The sequence below is a fragment of the Balaenoptera ricei genome, chromosome 4 (genome assembly GCF_028023285.1).
Source record: "Balaenoptera ricei isolate mBalRic1 chromosome 4, mBalRic1.hap2, whole genome shotgun sequence".
In the NCBI taxonomy this organism is placed as follows: domain Eukaryota; kingdom Metazoa; phylum Chordata; class Mammalia; order Artiodactyla; family Balaenopteridae; genus Balaenoptera; species Balaenoptera ricei.
The window spans coordinates 67,396,621-67,417,585 of record NC_082642.1 but is presented as its reverse complement, the minus strand read 5'-3'; the positions used below and the strand labels follow the sequence as shown (position 1 = coordinate 67,417,585).

Below are 20,965 nucleotides of genomic sequence, written 5' to 3'. Positions count from 1 at the left end.
TGCGTGGCACTCATCACCTCAGCCTAAGAAAAGCGGCCAGGAGACCTGGCTGGCTGGAGAGGCAGTGGCAGCCGGTGTTTGCATGATGCATTTCTTTCCTGCCTGCCCTGCAGAATTTAGTTTGTCTTTAACTGTCGAGGAGATAACCTTTGCCTGAGCCAGGATACCCTGGCTTACCCGGGCAGGGTGACGGTTCTCTCTACTGTGTCATGGGTGTGTATTTCTTTAACCCCGTAGACAGGAAAATGTAACTTTCTGGTTTATTCTATGTAAGAGGCATTATTTTTAGTGCCAGACAATCTAAAATCTAAACTACAATCTGTAGTCAAGGCTGAGCCCTATGACTGAACAGTATTTCTAAGCATCCTGCTCTATCTAAACTCCTAACCCTCCTCCAAAACCCAGTCTCCTCCCTTCCCCCAACCTTGGGCTTTAATCTCGGGTTATTTTGGTAAACTCCTTTCAAGAATGACAACTAGAGAGAAAAAAAAAAAAACACGTGATTTTCCTAGAGGGTCGATGTTCCTTTTCCCTGTCCGTACTAATTGTGTGTAGGATTACATAGTCTCTGAAGCTTTGTCCTATCAAAAAGTCCCTTAACTAGGGTATTGTAGCACATTCCTAGGACTTTGCTTTTCTCGAATCCAGCATCGTTCTCCACCCCTAAGTCCCCTATTGTCTCTTAGGTAGGGCCCATTGAGGCTATAGAGCCTCTTCCTGACCTCCTGCTTACTACAGTGTTGACGTGGTGAAAGAATTACCATCCCCTTCTCTAGCATTGGCTCCAAGAAAGGCAATTTTCGTACAGGAAGCCCTACAATCACTCTCTTCCTCCAGAAATTATGTAGCTGGGGACTAAAACCCTTTAAAGATTCTAGGGTACAATGGTATTTACCTGGGTGGCTTAAATGGCCCTCTACAATAAAAAGAATAATGACTAATAATAATAATAAGAAAAACAGAAAAAAAAAAAAAGAGTCAAACTACTATGTTGGCCACAGAAATTATTCTTCCTTTTCTGGTCACCAAGGAAATCTTCCCTATCATAAGTGATTTGGGAAAAGCCAGGTTTGGAAAAAAGCTTTTCTTCCCCATCGAAGCAGCCAACCCATTAAGGCCTTTGGATCTTACAGTCCTCTGCAGAGTATGCTCTCAGCTGGTGTTTGGGAATGATAATGTTTGTAATGCCGGGTCACAGAGATAGATAAGGTAACAGAGTGTCCTTACTTGACACTGTGGCCGGAGGTGGGTTAGCACAGAAGTGGCTCTCATCACTTGTCTTCTGAATTGTAAAATATCAGAAAGACCATTCAGACCACAAGGAAGCATATTCTACCCAGGAAAGCAATTTACCATTGTCACTTCAAATTGTCCTGGGGAAAAGGAAAAACATGGTTTGACACTTGGTAGTAAATAGAATATGACTGTTAAAGTTAAGAGTCATGCTTCCCTGAATCCCACCTCAGCCAGGACACTTGCTGGCTCTGAGGCCAGCCCATTTACTAACCTTTTCTGATCCTCAGCTTTCCTTGTAAAATAGGGCTAATAGCTACTTTGTAAGAGTGCTATAATGTATTTAAGCGGCTAGAACTGGTTGTAGTTATTCTTCTAACAGTTGTCCCAAAGGGCCACTATGGCTTGTGGGGAAAATCTGTGGTACTGCCCAACTTTGTTGAAACAATAAAGCAAATGCAAAACTGGAAGTAGTTTACCTCCTGGAATGAAACCTGGAATGCTGTCACTAAATTGCATGGCATAACATTTGTTACCCAAATCATTTTCGTTTGAGTTGATTAGCTTAACTACAAAGGCTATCAATACTTCAAAGATAAGGCTTGGCCTACTTCCTAACACAGCAGGCACCTGCCTAGCATCAAGAAATGTGACTGCTCAGGACTTCCCTGGTGGTCCAGTGGTTAAGACTCTGCCCTTCCACTGCAGGGGGTGCGGGTTCGGACCCTGGTCTGGGAACTAAGATGCCGCAGGGCCAAGAAAGTGAATGCTACTCTTATCCTGTTGTCATTGGCAAATGATTCACCCCTAGCTGCCCCTTCTAATCTCCTTTATCTTCTGCAGATGAGTCAGATTATTGAGATTATGTTCCTTGTACTTTTCTTCCTTGGCATCCTCCAGTATTACGTAAGAAGAAACTACTTAGGATCTTTCTTAAGTCATCTCAAACACAGATGCTACATTAGAGTCACCTAGGGAGGCTTCAGAAATCCTAAAGCCCAAGTCACACAATAAACCAAATTTATTCAGAATCTTTGGGAGATGAGTCCCAGGCAGCAGTATTTTTAACAGTTCCCAAGGTGATTTCAATGTGCAGCAAAATTGAGAACCACTGCCCTGTAAGTTAAATAAAATGCACTGCTGATGTAGATAATATATTTTTGTTAAACTGCTCGAGTTATATTTCACACATGTGGCTGGAAATGAGCCCCTTAACATTAGCATGGATTCGTTTATCAGATTTGTTGGTTGATACTTTGGCTCTAAGAGTCTAAGGGGATAAAATACTAGCTAGGCAACTTTCAGTGTTATAGCAAAGCCATTGTAAGACTTGAGCAGTGGAAAAGCACAAAAATAGATCTGGGAAGGACAGTGGAGAGAGGTTTAGATGAAGATTGGGCAGCAGGAGACTAGAAGAACAAAAGGAGGGAGTTTGGGGGAGGTTCTGAAGACATTTCAAAATGCTGTGCAAGCAAAGATTTTTTAAAAATGGTAATCCCAGTACAGGTAGAGATATTGAGAAGTATACACTGCTGGAGAAAATGTAAATTTTAACAACTTTTTTGAGGGCAGTTTGGCAATATCCATCAGAAGCTGTAGAAGCATTTATTCTTTGACCCAGAAATCCCTCTGGATGCATATATTTTAAGTAATTATACATATAGTCAAAGCTGTAGCTATAAAGATAGAAATATTTCACAGGTACAGAAATCTTTTTAAACTAGTCCAAAAGCACTGCCATTTATGAGAAATATGAGGGAACATTCAGCAACCTTTCTCTTCTTTTTTTTGCAGTTATTTAGAAGAATTTAAGAACAATAAGAGATTAAGTAAATATGGTAAACCCATATTTTGGAAACTATGCAGTAAAAAAATTTAAGTTGTAAAAATAAAGTTTAATGGTCTACAAATGATTTGTACTGTGTGTTAAGTGGGAAAATGCTACAAAACAACATATATGCTGTTATCCCATTTAAAATATCTATTTATCAAAACATAGTTTTATATATCTATATATAGATGTATAGAAAGAGCTAAAGGATATAATTTAAAATATAGTGTTTTTTTTCTGGGCCATAAGATTATATCTTCAGTTTTCCTATCTGTATAGTCTAGTTTTTCTACAATGAACATGGAATAAGAAATTAAAAACTTTTTTGTAGTAGGTTTTCTACTTCTAAAGCAGAATTGATGTGCAATGCATATCAATGTGATTAATATTTTAGTAATTGTTCTATGAAGAAAATAGATTTCTTTCTTTCTTTTTTTTTTTGGCTGTGCTGAATGGCTTGTGGGATCTTAGTTCCCTGACCAGGAACTGAACTCCGGCCAAGGCAGTGAAAGTGCCGAGTCCTAACCACTGGACTGCCAGGGAATTCCCAAAAATATTGGGGAAAAGTTCCTTCAGTTTTTAAGTAAAAATAAAAGACACGTTTTTCATTTTCACCAAAAACTTTATTGAACAATGTATTCACTGTTTTGTTCCACTACCTTCTGTCATTTTTCAGGCAACTTCATAATTCCATCTTCCCAAAACTTTTAATCTTTTTTGAGCAAAGAACTGTTCTAGGTGCCTTTTACAGTCTTCCAGGGAATTTTCCATTAAGAGAATTTTGGGGCTTCCCTGGTGGGGCAGTGGTTAAGAATCCGCCTGCCAATGCAGGGGACACGGGTTCGAGCCCTGGTCCGGGAAGATCCCACATGCTGCAGAGCAACTTAGCCCGTGAGCCACAGCTACTGAGCCTGCGTGCCACGACTACTGAAGCCCGAGCACCTAGAGCCCGTGCTCCGCAACAAGAGAAGCCACCGCAATGAGAAGCCCACACACCACAACGAAGAATAGCCCCTGCTCGCTGCAACTAGAGAAAGCCTGCACGCAGCAACGAAGACCCAATGCAGCCAAAAATAAATAAATAAAAAATAAATTTATAAAAAAAAAGAATTTTGTAAAGACCAAAATAAACGGAAATCTGAAGGTACAATGTCTGGTGAATATGGGGGATGAATCCGAACTTCCCAGCCAAGCTGTAACAGTTTTTGCCTGGTCATCAAAGAAACATACAGTCTTGCTTTATCCTGATGGAAGATTATGTGTTTTCTGTTGACTAATTCTGGACGCTTTTCGTCCAGTGCTGCTTTCAGTTGGTCTAATTGGGAGCAGTACTTGTTGGAATTAATTGTTTGGTTTTCCGGAAGGAGCTCATAATAGAGGACTCCCTTCCAATCCCACCATATACACAACATCACCTTCTTTGGATGAAGACCGGCCTTTGGTGTGGTTGGTGGTGGTTCATTTCGCTTGTCCCACGATCTCTTCCATCCCACATTATTGTACAGTATTCACTTTTCATCTCCCGTCACAATTTGTTTTAAAAATGGAACGTTTTCGTTAGGTTTAAGTAGATAATTGCATGCGGAAATATGGTCAAGAAGGTTCTTTTTCACTTAACTTATGTGGAACCCAAACATCAAAGCAATTAACAAAACCAAGCTGGTGCAAATGATTTTCAGTGCTTGATTTGGATATTTTGAGTATGTCGGCTGTCTCCCATGTGGTATAACATTGATTGTTTTCAATTAATGTCTTGACTTGATTGTTATCAACTTCAACTGGTCTACCTGACCGTGGAGCATCATCCAGTGAGAAATCTCCACCATGAAACTTTGAAAACCACTTTTGACGTGTTTGATCAGTCACAGCACTTTCTCCATACGCTGCACAAATCTTTTTTTGTGTTTCAGTTGCATATTTACCTTTCTTGAAATAATAAAGCATAATATGCTGAAAGTGTTGCTTTTCTTCTTCCATCTTCAATATTAAAATGAAAATTCACCAATTTTGATAAGGTTTTAAAAAATGCACGCTGATATGACAGCTGTCACAATACAATCTAACAAAATTGTTTCGAGTGAAGTTAAAGACAACTTAGCACTACTAGAGCCATCTTATGGAAAAACCGAACGAAAGAACCTTCTGGCCAACCCTATATATACATTTCTTTTAAAAACACATCCTGGATCCTTTGACAGCTATGACGATAGCAGGCTTCACGCTCAGTCACTTAGATGTAACACAGATTGAAAGCTTACTGTTTGAGTCTGACCTACAACAAATTGCAGCCTAGTATGATGAGAAGCCATGTTAATATACAGCTATTAAAAAGGCAAGGGACTTCCCTGGTAGTCCAGTTGTTAAGAGCCCACCTTCCAATGCAGGGGACTCGGGTTCGATCCCCGGTTGGGGATCTAAGACCCCACATGCTGCGGGGCAACTAAGCTCATGTGCTGCAACTACTGAGCCCGCCCCTCAACTAGAGAGCCTGTGTGCCACAAACTACAGAGCCCATGCGCTCTGGAGCCCTTGCACCACAACTAGAGAGAAGTCCACGTGCTGCAACGAAAGATCCTGCATGTTGCAATGAAGATCCCATGTACCACAACTAAGACTGAACACAACCAAAAATAAATAAATAAATAAAATAAAATGTAAAAAAAAAAGGCAAGAGCTGACAAGTTTTTCAGAAGCTCATAGGAGGGAGTGGTTATGTACAGTTCAGAGGGGTGATAAAGATGGTGACTAAAGGTAATAATGGTATTTCAAAAGAATTCAGAGCCAGAGTGTGGCTTGTCTTACCTCGATTATTTCCTAGCTTTCTAGTTCTTACCCTACGTATCTTTTTGATGACATAATATAAAAGAGAGATTATTGAACCTGGTATTTCTGCTGACTTTATTTCTTATAAATGGCAGTGCTTTTGGACTAGTTGAGCAAGGTTTTTCATCCCGTAAAATATCTCCAAACTTGTTGAAATCTAATGTGACCTCACCTGAATTCTCTGTGCATGTGCCTTTGGACTGTGTGGGTATGGTTTAAATGACAGCTCAGCTGGATGCCATGCAGAATTCCAACTTGGTAACCTTTTTTATAACCATTCATGAGCTGGAATGTTTACTACTGCCTCGTAAATTTAACTTTAAAACATTAGTAAATAATAACTTTTGCCTACTGCCTTCTATATTTGCCTTGATACATATTTCTTCATGTAAATTAGAGATTTCACTAAGCACAATTTTTAGCTTATTTAATGGGATTTTCTTTAAACACCTGGCAGCAGAATGGCTTTAAGAATAGCTTAAGGGCACAGTATTTAATCAGCATTAGTTCTGACAAGTGCTCAATATGAGTTGGTCTCGGTAGACAGTACCTGCCGGTGAATCCAATCAAATATCAAGGTCAGATTGAATCAGCTACAAGTGTGTAAGACAATACCTAATTTATAATTTTCCTTTTTATTTTTCCCAGAACTCTACAAATATGGCCCTGAGCACAGAAATGCCATTATTATTACTTTATTTTAATGGGACATCCTATTTCTAACATGTGGCTTGAGCTTGATATGAAAACATTTCTGTGAGGTGTGAAAGTGTACTAATTGTTCTTAAACATTCTATTAATGCACAATTACTTCTTTTAAATTAGTGAGCATATTTTTACTTTTACTGCCAAGTGAAACTATATGGGAACTATCGCTTATTTTCTTCTTCATTTATATTTATAAAGAATTAAGACATATAATTAAATTTCCAAGTGGCAAACCTAGCTATATCCCCTACCTAATCTGTCTTATTATGAAATTTTAACTATCTTTCAGTGTTTCCAAAATGAAATTAAAATCCTACTTTAATATCCTATCCTTAACAAAATTAAAATTCAGACGTCATCGTTAATTCAATGAATATTAACTGAACCCTAATGCTAGGAGTTGGTGAAACAGAATAAGACACACACCTAATCTGGAGAAGTTTACAGTCCAGTGAAGGGAGATAAACCTACTGACAGTTACAGATTGTGCACTTGACTGATAGAGGAAGAGTTATGATGGAGGCATTTGTGGGTTGCTATAGGAGCCTTAAAAAGGACATCTAATGTTGACCTGGGCATTAGGAACAGATGTCTCCCTTTCACATTGATATCTACTGTGAATTCTCAAGGTTGAGCATTTATGGTAAAAATAACATCTATTAAGGATATAACTCAGCATTTACTCTGTGCCAGATACTGTGCTATGTGCTTTACATGCAATTCATTTAATCCATGCTATAATTCTATGAGATGGACGTTCTTATTTTCCTTATCATACAAGGGAGGAAACTGAACTGTGAAGAAAAGTAACTTGCTCATGATAACAAAGCTTATAAGAGGTGGAGTCACAATACAACTCGAGCCTGCCTTACTGTGAATTCAAGAGTTCAACCATTGTGCTAGGTTGACTTTCCGTAAGAGCTAGCTGAGTGGAAGAGGTGGGGAAGAGAAGAGGGAGAGAAAGGAGGGTGAAAAGGGCATTCCAGCCAAAGGGATTGTTCCAATGGGAGAGGATGGTACAAGCTAAGTCTCTAAAAGTGGTTCAGAGTGGCTGGAGCATAAAACTCAGAAGTCAGAGAGATGAGGTAGGACGGAAGCACAGGCCAGGTAATGAAGGGCTCTGTGGGCCAAGAAAGGAGCCACTGAAAAAGATTTTTAGTAGGGAAATCACATGCTCAGATCTGTGTTTGAGAACAGTCTTTCTCAGTGGCAGTATAGGGACTAGAGTTTAAGAAACCAAATGAGGGCAAAAGACCACTTGGAAGCAATTATCCAGGTAAGAGGGGAGGGCATGAACTAATAAAATGGGACTGGTTTGGAGTGAGGCTGACCAGAGTTGCTGATGGAGGGGGTGTGGGAGGTTAATATGGAGTGAAGGAGAGAAAGGAGTCAAAGATGACTCTTGGGACAGACTCTGGAGTAACTGGGTGAATGGTGATGATGACCCTGATTAGGAAAAGGAGCGTAGCTGAGGGTGAAGGTAATAGAGTTTGGCACCTTGCTTTGAAGTGTCCGTGGAACTGGTTTAAGGATCGGTGGTCATAAATAGTTTGCATATACAAGACCAGAGCTTGGGAGTGAGAGAGAGAGAGACAGCTGGGCTCGAGACATGGATTTGGCAGAGGTCAGTGAAGGGGTGGTGGTGGGAGTGGTGGGAATGAATGTGTGTGGGGGGAGAGGAGGATTGTTGATCCTACCAAGGAAACCCCAGAGGCTCACCAGTAAGAGGAGGAGGAAGCTAACCCTCGTAGAAATGAGACCCTAAAGAACATAATTTTTTGTTATACCGCATATGTATATAGCACTCCAGGTTTTACAAAGGGTTTCACTTACAGCATCTCATTTTATTTTTACAATAAATAACTGGCTGGCATTAGTTACTTCCATTTGTCAAGTGAGGAAACAGGTTCAGAAAGGGTTGATGATATCCCCAAGGTCACATGATTAGTTATAATGGCAAAACAGAACTAGAATAAAAATTCCTAGTCTCTTAATTTCATGTTCTCACTGCTGGGCCAGGGTGACCTGAAAACAAAGTCCTCCATGATGGATTTGCCCGTTTTTGTCCCTGGTGCTTGTTCTCTGACAGGCCCCTCATAGCTGTGGCCATGCACGTGGGAATGCTCATGATAACTTTATCACAACTACACTGTATCTTGACTTTTTTTTGAGCTCCTACCATTAAATTAATCTACACTGCTGTTTCCCAATCTTTTTTCATGTCAGAGACTTGATGACTTTTGTATGCCAGGAAAAAGTGGAGGAAATACCAGGGGAATCTGTAAGGGCTTGAATGACAGAATTCACAAGATTCAGAAAGAAAATTATACAAATGGTTCTCAAAGAGAATGCCAACTCTGATAAATTTTGAATAGTTATAAAAAATGGTTTTAAGTTTTTACCTCTGTAAAACACCTAACCATCAATATCTTATAGCCCATCTGTAACCCATTAGCAGCCTACCAGTTGGGAAGCTCTCTTCCTTACAGTTTGTAACTATTTAAATACACGTTTATTATTACTGCTATTAAACACAAAGATACAGTCCCCGAGTTACATATACCTAGGTAGCCACATAATTTATTGTCCAAACCATGACATTTTTGAGAGTGATAGGGGCTGCTGTTAGTAATCATGCCAGGACAACCGTTTTAAACCAGAACTATTCCCAGACAAATCTGTACATATGCTCAGCCTGCATTTTTGTGACTTGCATTGGTCAGCATAATCAACGCAAAGTTATGGAGTGATTCCTGTGCTCCCTGTTCTGCCCAGATTTGACTGTTAACCCTCCAGGGAACCAGCTTCCATCCATCACCTCCAGGCGGAATCCCTGTTCCCTAGGATAGTGGCCAAATAAAAGTACTAGTTCCTTAGCTGGCACTTAGGGTCTGCTCCAACCTGGTACCACGCTGCTGAATCTAGCCTCACAGTGTTCCCATGATAATCCTGACAGTTGTCCTCCTGTTGTCACCTCTGCCTCACATGCCCTCCCACCTTCTTACTTTAGCCAACATCCCACATGTCTTTCAACACCTACTCAAAAATCATTTCTTTTGGAAACTTCCTCTTTTTCCCCAGTCAATCCTAATTTCTCTCTCCGTTACACTCTGCTAGCATTTCGTTTTTCTTTTATGGCCCTTGTATGTTTCTTTCCTAATGTTGATATTTCTTTACGTACAAGCTCCCCACCAAATCATAAGCTTTCTCACCTATCATAGACAATTTTTCTCTTACTATTTTAGGGCTTTTGTTTTTTGGGTTTTTGAGAGGGGAGGCTTGAAGATCATTCATGATAGAGGAAATAGGAATTCATAGTTCTGCTTTCTTTCAAGCCTCTGTGTTACTCCATTTGCCCCAAAGGGCAGACCTGGTGCTTTCTTGTGCTTCTGACTCTGAATTTATCCCCAAATGGCTTTTTGTTGTCCTTTGCAACTTTTTTTTTTGCAAGCCTTGCTGTTTTCTGGGTTTCTAACTTCCTCATAATATTTTTGTAGATTTATGGTTGTTTTTGAATTTGTAATGAATCATGTGTTTCTAGCTAAACATTAGTTATAATTACAGGCCATCTCCTTAAAAGATCACTAGCAAATTCTCACATTCATTTGGTATCATTCTACTTTTCTCTTTTCCTCCACAATGGATAATTGATGAATGCCCCCTGAGAAATTAATTTGACCGACACTCTTCTGCGCTTCCTGTCCCATAATATTTACTCTGCCCTAGGACACAAATTACCTTTTCCTTGACCATTCTAAAGTCTACTTTTCTAAAATGCAAGATGTTTATTTCACTATTCCTACTTTATGCCATTTCATGGCATAGTTCTTCCTTGTTAGAAGCAAGTCCAGAGCAGCAGTAATCCCTGCTTCCTTGACTTTCTTAGCAAGACAAATCAATTTTGCTTTTAAAAGATGATCTGCTTTTAATAGAATAAGATTACTGGCAGATATCTGCATAATAATGGATCCATTTATTGAATAATAAACACAGCCACCTTGTGAAATGGCAGTTAATGTCCTCACTTAACGAGAAGGGAAACAGAAGCTCAGCAAGGTTGGGTAACTTGTTCACAAACACATGACTGCCTGGGAGGCTGGCTGTGAACCAGGTCTGCTGGACTCCGCAGCCCTTTCAACTGTATTCCACAGCTTCCTGTTATGATTGTTCAGTCTGCCTTCCTCTCCTTGTCACTTGCCCACTCCATTCTAAAATCTTTTGTGTAATCCACATTGAACAAGCATCACGAAGGCAAGGAGTGTGTTATGTACTACTTACACATTTTAGTCCTGGAGGGTTTTAGTATATGTTACACATTGAAAAGTGTTCCATGATTAAATAAGACTAGGAAATGCTGAGTTAAAGAAATCAGGATTTCTTTTTTTAACTGTGAAACATTTCAGAATTCCTACCATACTAACATGTATTTTGAATTTTAAAGAGAGAATATTTAGTGAGTCCCATATTTAATTGACTATAGATCCTTATTTGAACCTCATGATACTGATGGTGTATTTGCTAAATTTGGGGGTCCATTTTCATGGTGTTTAAGAGCATGGATTTTGGGGTTAAGAAGACCTGTGCTTAAATCCAGGCTTGAGCTATACTAGCTGTGTGACCTTGAAGAGTATATTTAACCTATGCGTGTTTCCTGATCTAGTAAGTGGTCACGATACTTAGCCCGTAAAGTTATGGTGAAGATTGCATGTGATAATGTGTACAGAGCTTTATCATTTGTCATCATCATCATACAGTAGTTAATACGTAAAACACTTGGAACGGTTCCTGTCACATGAGAAATATATTTGGTCCAAGTCTGATTTTTGGCAGTTGTCTACAGTATACTCCAATAGTAATATGCAGTTTTTTTATTTTTAATTTTCACCATTATTCTTGTCAATCTGCTACTGCTCTCAGGTTTGTGGATGTCTATACAGCTGTAGATCTTTTTCACCTGGACTGCTGTTGGCTATGGCTACTGGGCTTAAATCGTGACTTTAGCACTTACTAGTTGTGAGACTAATTGGGCAAGTTACTTAAACTCTTTAAGCTTTAGTTTCCTTATCTATAAAAGTGGGATAATGACAGTGCCCCCCTCAAGGCTTGTTATATGGATTAAATGTGATTGTGTATATAAAATTCTTAGCACAGTGACTGGTATACAGCAAGAACTAAAAACCTCTTCGTGCAGTTAAAATTTTGGAGTCCATGGGCTTAGTTTGCTGATGTTCTAACTGGATATACGAGTCATCGTCATCATAGCTAACTCATACAGTCTAACCATTTCACATATATTAATTCAATATATTCACATATATTAATTCAATCTTTATAACAGCCCTGTGAGGTAAGTACTATTATTCCTATATTAGAAATGAAGAAACTGAGGCAGAGAGGGGTTAAGTAGCTTGCCCAGATCATACTCCCGGAGCCAGAACGCTAATTCAAGCAGTCTGGCTTTGAAGTTAGTGCTCTAAAAGCTGAAGAAATTGAATGTCTTTTAGACTGTCATTGTCTTATGTCAAAGATCTTCATCAGACTCTGCCAAGGTATCAATTCATTTTAGAATAATATGTGTCACCTGAAAAGAGTTCTTTAGACTTTAGGTACCTGAGGTACAGTTGGTGACATGACATTTTGTTATATAAATTAAAGTGCTTTACTTGAATTCTGCCCTGATGGTGAGCCATATGCCACAATGTGAAGGTAGTAAAGAAGCACTTTACTTAAGGGTTGATACTTTCCTAAACAAAGGGCTTTGGATTTGCTCAAATGATTGCCATCTGTTGGGCCCAGAGATCTGGCCTATAACCTTGGAAAATATGACATTGACCTCTAAGGATACTAAAGGCAGGTGTCTTCAGCTGACCACCATAATAGAAGAAATTCACCATGGCCTCTATCACCTGTTTAATTGAGCAATCATTAAGTGCTGGGCCCTGCGGTTATAGCAATTCACAAAACAAATAGCACTTGGCCTTCCTGGAGCTACAACACTGAGCCAAAAATATGTGGCAAATAATTATAGAAAGGAAAATCCAGGAAATATGGAGAAATTTGTTGGCAGGTCACTGGTAACTGAAATCCCCTAAAGACATGAAAGTCCCCTAAGGAAACAGTGTTGAATAAGAGAATAGTTTTAGAGTTGAGGAGAAGAGGCGGAGCCAGCAGAGGAGATAGAGCAATCAGAGAACAAAGGAAAACTGGGGAAACAAGAGTGTCAAAGAAACCAAAAACCACCGAAGAGCTCCACTAGGAGTGGGTGGTCATCTGTGTCGAATTCTCCTGAGAAATGAGGAATCTGAGGATGGAATCAAGCCCATCAGCTCTGCATCCTGGTGGACCTCTCAGTGGATCAGCCACAAAATGTGCTTCCAGGCAACAGTGGCTTTTACATTTCGCTGTCTCAACCTGTATCCTCTTCATTGGAATGATTTCAAGGATTTCTGCCAAAACTAATGTTTGACTTTGGCAGTGTTGTTATTGAGCTATCACTTATGACAGGAGATAGCCAGAATATCCTTTATAACTTGCGATTAAAAAACCTGAGATGGAAGTTACTGATGGATATTACTGAGGTACTAAATAGGTTTATCTATAAATATATATGATAATTATAAATATATAACTACTTAGTACATTAAAGAAGTAAATATATATTTAAAAATAAAAATAAAAAACAAGGGGAAAGAAAAAGTCAAGAAACACCCCTTCCCCAAATAACTATGTCTAAATTTGTGTTGGTTGGTTCATCTATGTGGAAACATATTTTAAAATCTAGACTCTTACAGGCTAAGTAGCTTATCCTGTCTGCTTCCCAATGAGGTTCACATCAGATAAATATTAAACTTGCTCCCTTGCAGGTTGATGCCTATTAATCCTATAGTTAGCAGTGTACCATTTAAATGCATGTGCTATACTTTTGTCAAGGATAGTGGGCCAGTATTTTACGGGACACACAGTGTGCCAGATTCAGGGCTTACTGGCCCCCTACTGACCAAAACCAAAAACTTCTCAGTCTTATTCCCTCACATAGCTAATCCAAATGGCACCATCCTGCAACTTACATGAAGATGTATCTTGGATGAAAAGAAGAACATTGTTATTGGTTATGTCTACAGAAGGAACCTGTTTGGAAGTGATTTTCAGTTACTCTAAAAACAGTAACATGATTTCCTGACTCCATAAAAGCATATTTTGGGGCAAATCATAGAATTTAAACTGCTTAAAAAGTTGGACTTTCATTTAGGTGTTGTCAGTGGTTAAATGTCTTCTGCCATTATCTCCCCCACCCTCCTTTTTTGTTTTTGTTTTTGTTTTGTTTCATTTCCATTTTCAGATTTCAGAGAGTGGCAAGCAACCATGGGTAGCATTTTTTAAGTTCTATACACCTGTGATCCTTAAAGTTGCTGCACTACAGATTGGTTCCTGTGGTTTTTAGTGCATGTGGGAGAGCCAGGTTTCCTTAGGGTCTTTTTGTAACTATTGAAATTATGCTTAATGTATAGTGTTATGCTGTTTCACCTCTTTCTCTTTCTGTTCATGGAGGAAAATGGTGCATTGTTCATTCTCTAAAGTGCCGATATACTTCCAGCAATTTATTGAAAGGTGTCAGACACTGCAGAGACATTGAGGTGCTACATTTTAGTTTGGAAAAGCCAAGGAGACACTTCCAACAAAACCTACTAAGTGCTGTGGTTCATGGTACGTAGTGGGTGCTGTGGGAACCCAGCAGAAGAAGCTTCTGTGTGTCTGGGGAACTCAGGCAGAGGATCCCAGAGGAAGTACTGGCTCAGCTGAGTCTGGAAGGATGAGAAGAAACACATCACACAGGTGTAGAAGGAAGGGCATTGCAGGAAGAGAAGAACAGCAGGTGCATATCCCTGAGGTGGGACAGCATGACACATACAGGGAGTTATTTCTATTGCATTTCTGAAAGGTATAAAATGTTTGAAGGAGATCTTTGTATAACTGGGCCATGGGTGGAACTAGTCTCATCTTGTGTTGTTAAGATACATTTCACAGTTTTAATTATGGTAACTTTAAGTAAGCTAATATGATTATGAAAACACATAACCAATATATGATTCTTCAAGAATAAGTACTACTTGGTGAAATAAGCTTTAATCTACTTATTAAAAATATTCTCTGTTATAAACCAGTAGAATAGCATTAAATTCTGGTGCCCAAATACATTAAAAAAATTATTTATTTATTTATTTATTTTTGGCTGTGTTGGGTCTTTGTTGCTGTGCACAAGCTTTCTTTAGTTGCAGCGAGTGGGGGCTACTCTTCGTTGTGGTGCGAGGGCTCCTCATTGTCGTGGCTTCTCTTATTGCAGAGCAAGGGCTCTAGGCGTGCAGGCTTCAGTAGTTGTGGCACGTGGGCTCAGTAGTTGTGGCTTGCGGGCTCTAGAGCTCAGGCTCAGTAGTTGTGGCGCACGGGCTTAGTTGCTCTGTGGCATGTGGGATCTTCCCAGGCCAGGGCTCAAACCTGTGTCCCTTGCATTGGCAGGCAGATTCTTAACCACTGCGCCACCAGGGAAGCCCGCAAATACATAATTTGATTGAAAATAAATTATCTTTCTACTGTTGTTTGGTTTTAGTAACTTTTTGTCTTAGACTGACTTAATGAAATTGTTTTTCTTGTTGTGTTCCTACTGTGCTGCTTCAGAAAGTCTTTCTTTGTTTAAAGTTTGAAACAGACACTGCAGTTGTTGGCAGCTATGGTGCCTTAATTGAGACAAAAACTTCTTGCATGGTCATCAAAGGAGTTAGGTGTCTGGTTAGAGACCTCTTGTTTTAACCACCCAGTCTAGTTTCTGTCTCACCCCTATTTTCCTCTCTCACTCTACCCTGACTTTTCCCTCCATGGAACATACCGCTATTGGTGATTGTTTCTTTCATTCCTCCTAACTAATTTGTCTCTCTAAGTAATCCTGTCTCCCCTGCTAGGTTGGAAGCTCTGTGAGGGGAAGGAGCAGGTCTGTGGGCTTCCCTGCTGTGTACCCAGCTCCTAAAAGTACCTGGCAGAAAGTAAACGCTCCCATAATTGCTGAGTGACTCAATGATGAGTGATTCAAAAATCCCTGGACAGCTTCCACAATAAAGAGGGTTGGTGATAACAACCGGCCAGGAAGTTTTCCCTGTACATCCTACTTCTCAAATAAGGCATCATCATCAGTAGGACCAAAGAGCAAAATGTGTTTGCTTTTACCCTGGATTCCTGTTTCCTTTCCTTGAAGAGCCCAAGTAGGAAATGATAAGGGGTAAGCTGCCTGCTTTTTCAGAAAGCAGGAACTTGGAAGCAACAGTGAAAGAAAGCATAGTCAGCAATATAAGCCATTCATTCAGCAATTATACTGAGCACTAATTATGTACCAGGCAGTGTGATAGACCAAGGAGAACAAAGGTGAAGGAGATAGCTCTAGAAAATTCATAATGACAATACAGCAAGTATCAAAAATAGAAACTTGAACCAAGTCCTAGAGAGCACTGAGGCAGGAGCAACCGTCTGAGGAGTGAGTTGGATAGGGTGTCACAGAGGAGGGTGCATTTGAGATGGACACTGAAGGAGGAACTGGAATTTGGTCAAGTGGGAGAAATTCCATTAGCAAATGGAGCCCTGCAGTTCAGCCTTCTGTTATCTTTGAGGAAAGTAAATACTTCATGGGCAAGACAGACAAGGTTTATAGGCAAAGGTGTGTACAGGGAAGTAGTGTGTGGGAATATGAGTAGGTATAGGGTGTGTTTGAGCAGTAGGTGGATGTCAGAGAGTGGAGAGTGTTCTTTTTTTTTTTTTATTTTTTATTTTTGGCTGTGTTGGGTCTTCGTTTCTGTGCGAGGGTTTTCTCTAGTTGTGGCAAGCGGGGGGCCACTCTTCATCGCGGTGCACGGGCCTCTCACTATCGCGGCCTCTCTTGTTGCGGAGCACAGGCTCCAGACGCGCAGGCTCAGTAATTGTGGCTCACGGGCCTAGCTGCTCCGCAGCATGTGGGATCCTCCCAGACCAGGGCTCGAACCCGCGTCCCCTGCATTGGCAGGCAGATTCTCAACCACTGCGCCACCAGGGAGGCCCAAGAGTGTTCTTTAAGTTCTATAATCTCTGGCTATCACAGCCACTTAAAAATTTTTTCCCGTAGAAGCATATTTCCTTTAGTAAATTAGAAGACTGGATTATTTTATATACTATAACAGGTACATAATTATGCTATAGAAAATTTAGAAAATAGAAAAAGTCACCTACTCTAACTGTAACACAGCCACCATTTGCTTTTTGTTATATTTCCTTTCAGTCTCTCTTTTTGCGTATATGTTGTCTTTCGTTAGATGCTGTCATATTATACAACTTTATGCACAACTTAATTTACTTGTCATTATACCAGAAGGATATACCACGTTATTACTGCATAGCATTCCTTTCTCTTTGTAATGGACGTATCAAAGAGCAGGTGCCATTTTTAACATAACTATTTCCCTATGACCAGAAACTTAGACTGTTTAGTTTCTTGCTATTATAAGTAATGTTACAGTGAACATATTTGTGTCTATAATCTTTTTTGCTTTTAGGATTTTTCCTCAGGAGATTCCTCCAAATTAGAACTACTAGATCGAAGAGTATAAATATTTTTGCAGATCCTCCTTCTTATTTCCAAGTTATTTTCCTGTTTATATGATTAATAACAATGTGAGAAAATGCCAGTCGTGCTATATTCTTTCCAGCGTGAACTGTTGTAATTGATTTTTTAAAAAACTTGTTAATTTAATAGCTTGCATGGATACGTTGTTTAATTGTAATTTCTTTGAAAACAGTTGACATTAGAATTTTTGTTCATTCCTTCAGTGACTATTTATTGCATATGTATTTTGTATCAGCTCTACTCTGGGGAAAAAGTGGTAAACAAGTGTAATTCCTGCTGTCACACTATATATTCTTACATTTAAAGAAACTTTCATTTAAAAAAAAATACTTGAGAGGTAAAGTATTTTTTAAAAACTCATACAGCTGGTAAGCTACTAAGAAGGAATTTTAACCGAGTCTCTTATTTCAATCCCTTGGTCTTTCCAATCTGCTACGCTACCCTTCAAAGGGAAATATAGTGACTTGTTAGTAGAGTGCCTGTTCCTCCAGGTATCTTCCTCTAAACTTTAATCTAATGATGATGCCATTGCTAATACTCAGAACTTGTCTAAAATATATATTTTTTTAAATTTTATTTATTTATTTTTGGCTGCGTTGGGTCTTTGTTGCTGCGTGCGGGCTTTCTCTAGTTGCAGTGAGTGGGGGCTACTCTTCGTTGCAGTGCAGGGGCTTCTCATTGCGGTGGCTTCTCTTGTGGAGCACAGGCTCTAGGCACGCGGGCTCTAGAGTGCAGGCTCAGTAGTTGTGGCACACGGGCTTAGTTGCTCTGCGACACGTGGGATCTTCCCGGACCAGGGCTCAAACCCGTGTCCCCTGCATTGGCAGGCGGATTCTCAACCACTGCGCCACCAGGGAAGCCCTAAAATATTTTTAAAGAAATTTCATTCCAAGCCATTTCATGTGGTGCATGTCAACGTCATTCTCATTACTTTATAGTCTCATCTTGTTTATGAACGAAATGTGATCCTCAGCTTGATCACACATCTTGTTATCTAGAGGAACTTTGGCTTTTCCAGAAATCAAATCCAACTTCAGGGAAAGAGGATTTGTCCCCATTAAGGGTATACAGAGGAGTGAACCAAGGTCTCTGAAAGCAGTTCTAAAAAAATACTTTAGTCAGTATTCTTAGTCAGTTGGATCACACATGTGAACTCCCTACTTCTTTGCAAGGGTTAACATTTACATGCTATGGAAGCTGCTTTGGTTTTCGGTTTGTGTGAGGACTGTCAGCTTCCACTCCTGCTGGAGTTATAGGGCCCTGCATGTCCAGAGCACCTGTGGGTTATCACCAAGTGTTTAACACGTCTGTCAACTTCAAGGAAAAGGGCCAGTGACCCTTAGCACAGTACTGAACGCCTATCATTGTAACACCCAGTTTTAAATAGCCCACTTCCTGGCATCCTTGGGGTGGAGGGGAGAAGAAGGAGGTAGCATTTAGGCAGCTTGGACCTCCTTTCATACTCATATCATATGTCATATCATATTATAGTCTCTTTAACATATTTTCCTTTTATCTTCTTACTCTAACCCAGCTAATTGTCTCAGAAAAATTAGTCTTTACCCCCCCATTTCTTTTGTGATCTCTCAAGAATGACCATAATTACCTCTAACAAGACTATAGTCAAATCAAGGAAAAGGAAATCTGTGTGGTTTTAAGGGAAAATAATTTTTTTAAATTAAAGTATAGTTGATTTACAACACTGTATTAGTTTCAGGTATACAGCAAAGTGATTCAGTTATGTATCTACTGTATATATTTTTCAGATTATTTTCCATTATAAGTTATTATAAGAAATTGAATATAGTTCCTTGTGTTATATAGTAAATCCTTGTTGCTTATCTATTTTACATATAGTAGTTTGTATCTGTTAATCCCATATTCCTATTTTATCCTTCCCCCCGCCCTTTCCCCTTTGGTAACCATAAGTTTGTTTGCTATGTCTGTGAGTCTGTTTCCATTTTGTATATACCTTCATTTGTGTTATTTTTTAGATTCCATATATAAGTGATATCATATATTTATCTGACTTACTTCACTTAGTATGATAATCTCTGCGTCCCTCCATGCTGCTGCAAATGGCAATATTTCATTCTTTTTTATGGCTGAGTAATATTCCATTGTACGTATGTATTACATCTCCTTAAACCAATCATCTGTTGATGGGCACTTGGGTTGTCTCCATGTCTTGGTTATTGTAAGCAGTGCTGCTGTGAACATTGGGGTGCATGTATCTTTTTGAATTAGAGTTTTTGTCTTTTCTGGATATATGCCCAGTAGTGGAATTAGTGGGATCTCAATTCCCTGGCCCAGGGATTGAACCTGGGCCACGGCAGTGAAAGCCCAGAATCCTAACTGCTAGGCCACTAGGGAGCTCCCTATTTTTAGTTTTTTAAGGAACCTCCATACTGTTCTCCATAGTGGCTGCACCAATTCACATTCCCACCAACAGTGTAAGAGGATTCCCTTTTCTCCACACCCTCTCCAGCATTTATTATTTGTAGACATTTTGGTCATATCCAGTCTGACTTGTGTGAGGTGATACCTCATTGTGGTTTTGATTTACATTTCTCGAATAATTAACGACGTTGAGCATCTTTTCACGTGCCTGTTGTCAATCTGTATGTCTTCTCTGGAGAAATGTCTATTCAGGTCTTCTGCCCATTTTTTGATTGGGTTGTTTGTTTTTTTGATATTGAGTTGTATGAGTGCTTTGTATATTTTAGATATTAACCCCTTGTTGGTTGCATCATTTGCAAATAATTTCTCCCATTCTGTAGGTTGTCTTTTTGTTTTGTTGATGGTTTCCTCTGTTGTGCAAAAGCATGTAAGTTTGATTAGGTCCCATTTGTTTCTTGTTTGCTTTTATTTCTTTTTCCTTGGGAGACTCATCTAAGAAAATATTGCTATGATTTATGTCTGAGAATATTTTGTCTGTGTTCTCTTCTAGGAGTTTTATGGTGTCATGCCTTATATTCTTGCCTTCTTTGTCATAGATTAACTGACTGTAGGTGTGTGGGTTTATTTCTGGACTCTCTATTCTGTTCCATTGATCTATATGTCTGTTTTTGTGCCAGTACCATGCTGTTTTGATTACTGTAGCTTTGTAATATTGTCTGAAGTCTGGGAGGGTTGTGCCTCGAGCTTCATTCTTTTTCCTCAGGATTGCTTTGGCAATTCTGGGTCTTTTGTGGCTCCATATAAATTTTAGGATTATTTGTTCTAGTTCTGTGAAAAATGTCATGGGTATTTTGATAAGGATCACATTTAATCTGTAGGTTGCTTTGGATAGTATGGACATTTTAACAACTTTAATTCTTCCAACATAAGAGCATGAGATACCTTTAAGGGAAAATAATTTTTAAAAAGAAACAAGTGCATCAACCTGTGCAGTCCTTGGGAGGACCCATAACTCCCATTCAGAGTCTCTGTAATCCCCATTGCCATCACCTTCTAATTAAACTGCTTCTATGCATCACTGTAATTTAAAATGTAAAATGAAAACAAGAAAAGCCAAATATTTCTAATTTTATGACTTAGTTTTGTTATTATTGTCCAGGTTTGGGGATAGAACATTGTCAGTTACACACATTGTCTGTCTAAAAAAGTGATCTGACTTTCTCAAACAGCAAGCGTGAGAGATACAGATTGACATGCAGATATTATTTTTGGTCCACACTGCTTATTAAACATTTAAAAATTCATTGCCAACATCTAAAATTCAAAATATC

The 20,965-nt window shown here is 39.3% G+C and overlaps 1 protein-coding gene across 1 annotated transcript in view; it reads left to right on the top strand.

Annotated features, from left to right (window-relative positions):
- NCEH1 (neutral cholesterol ester hydrolase 1) overlaps nucleotides 1-20,965 on the top strand; it is a 66,258-nt gene that overhangs the window by 910 nt on the left and 44,383 nt on the right. The gene's annotated exons all lie outside the window — the stretch shown is intronic.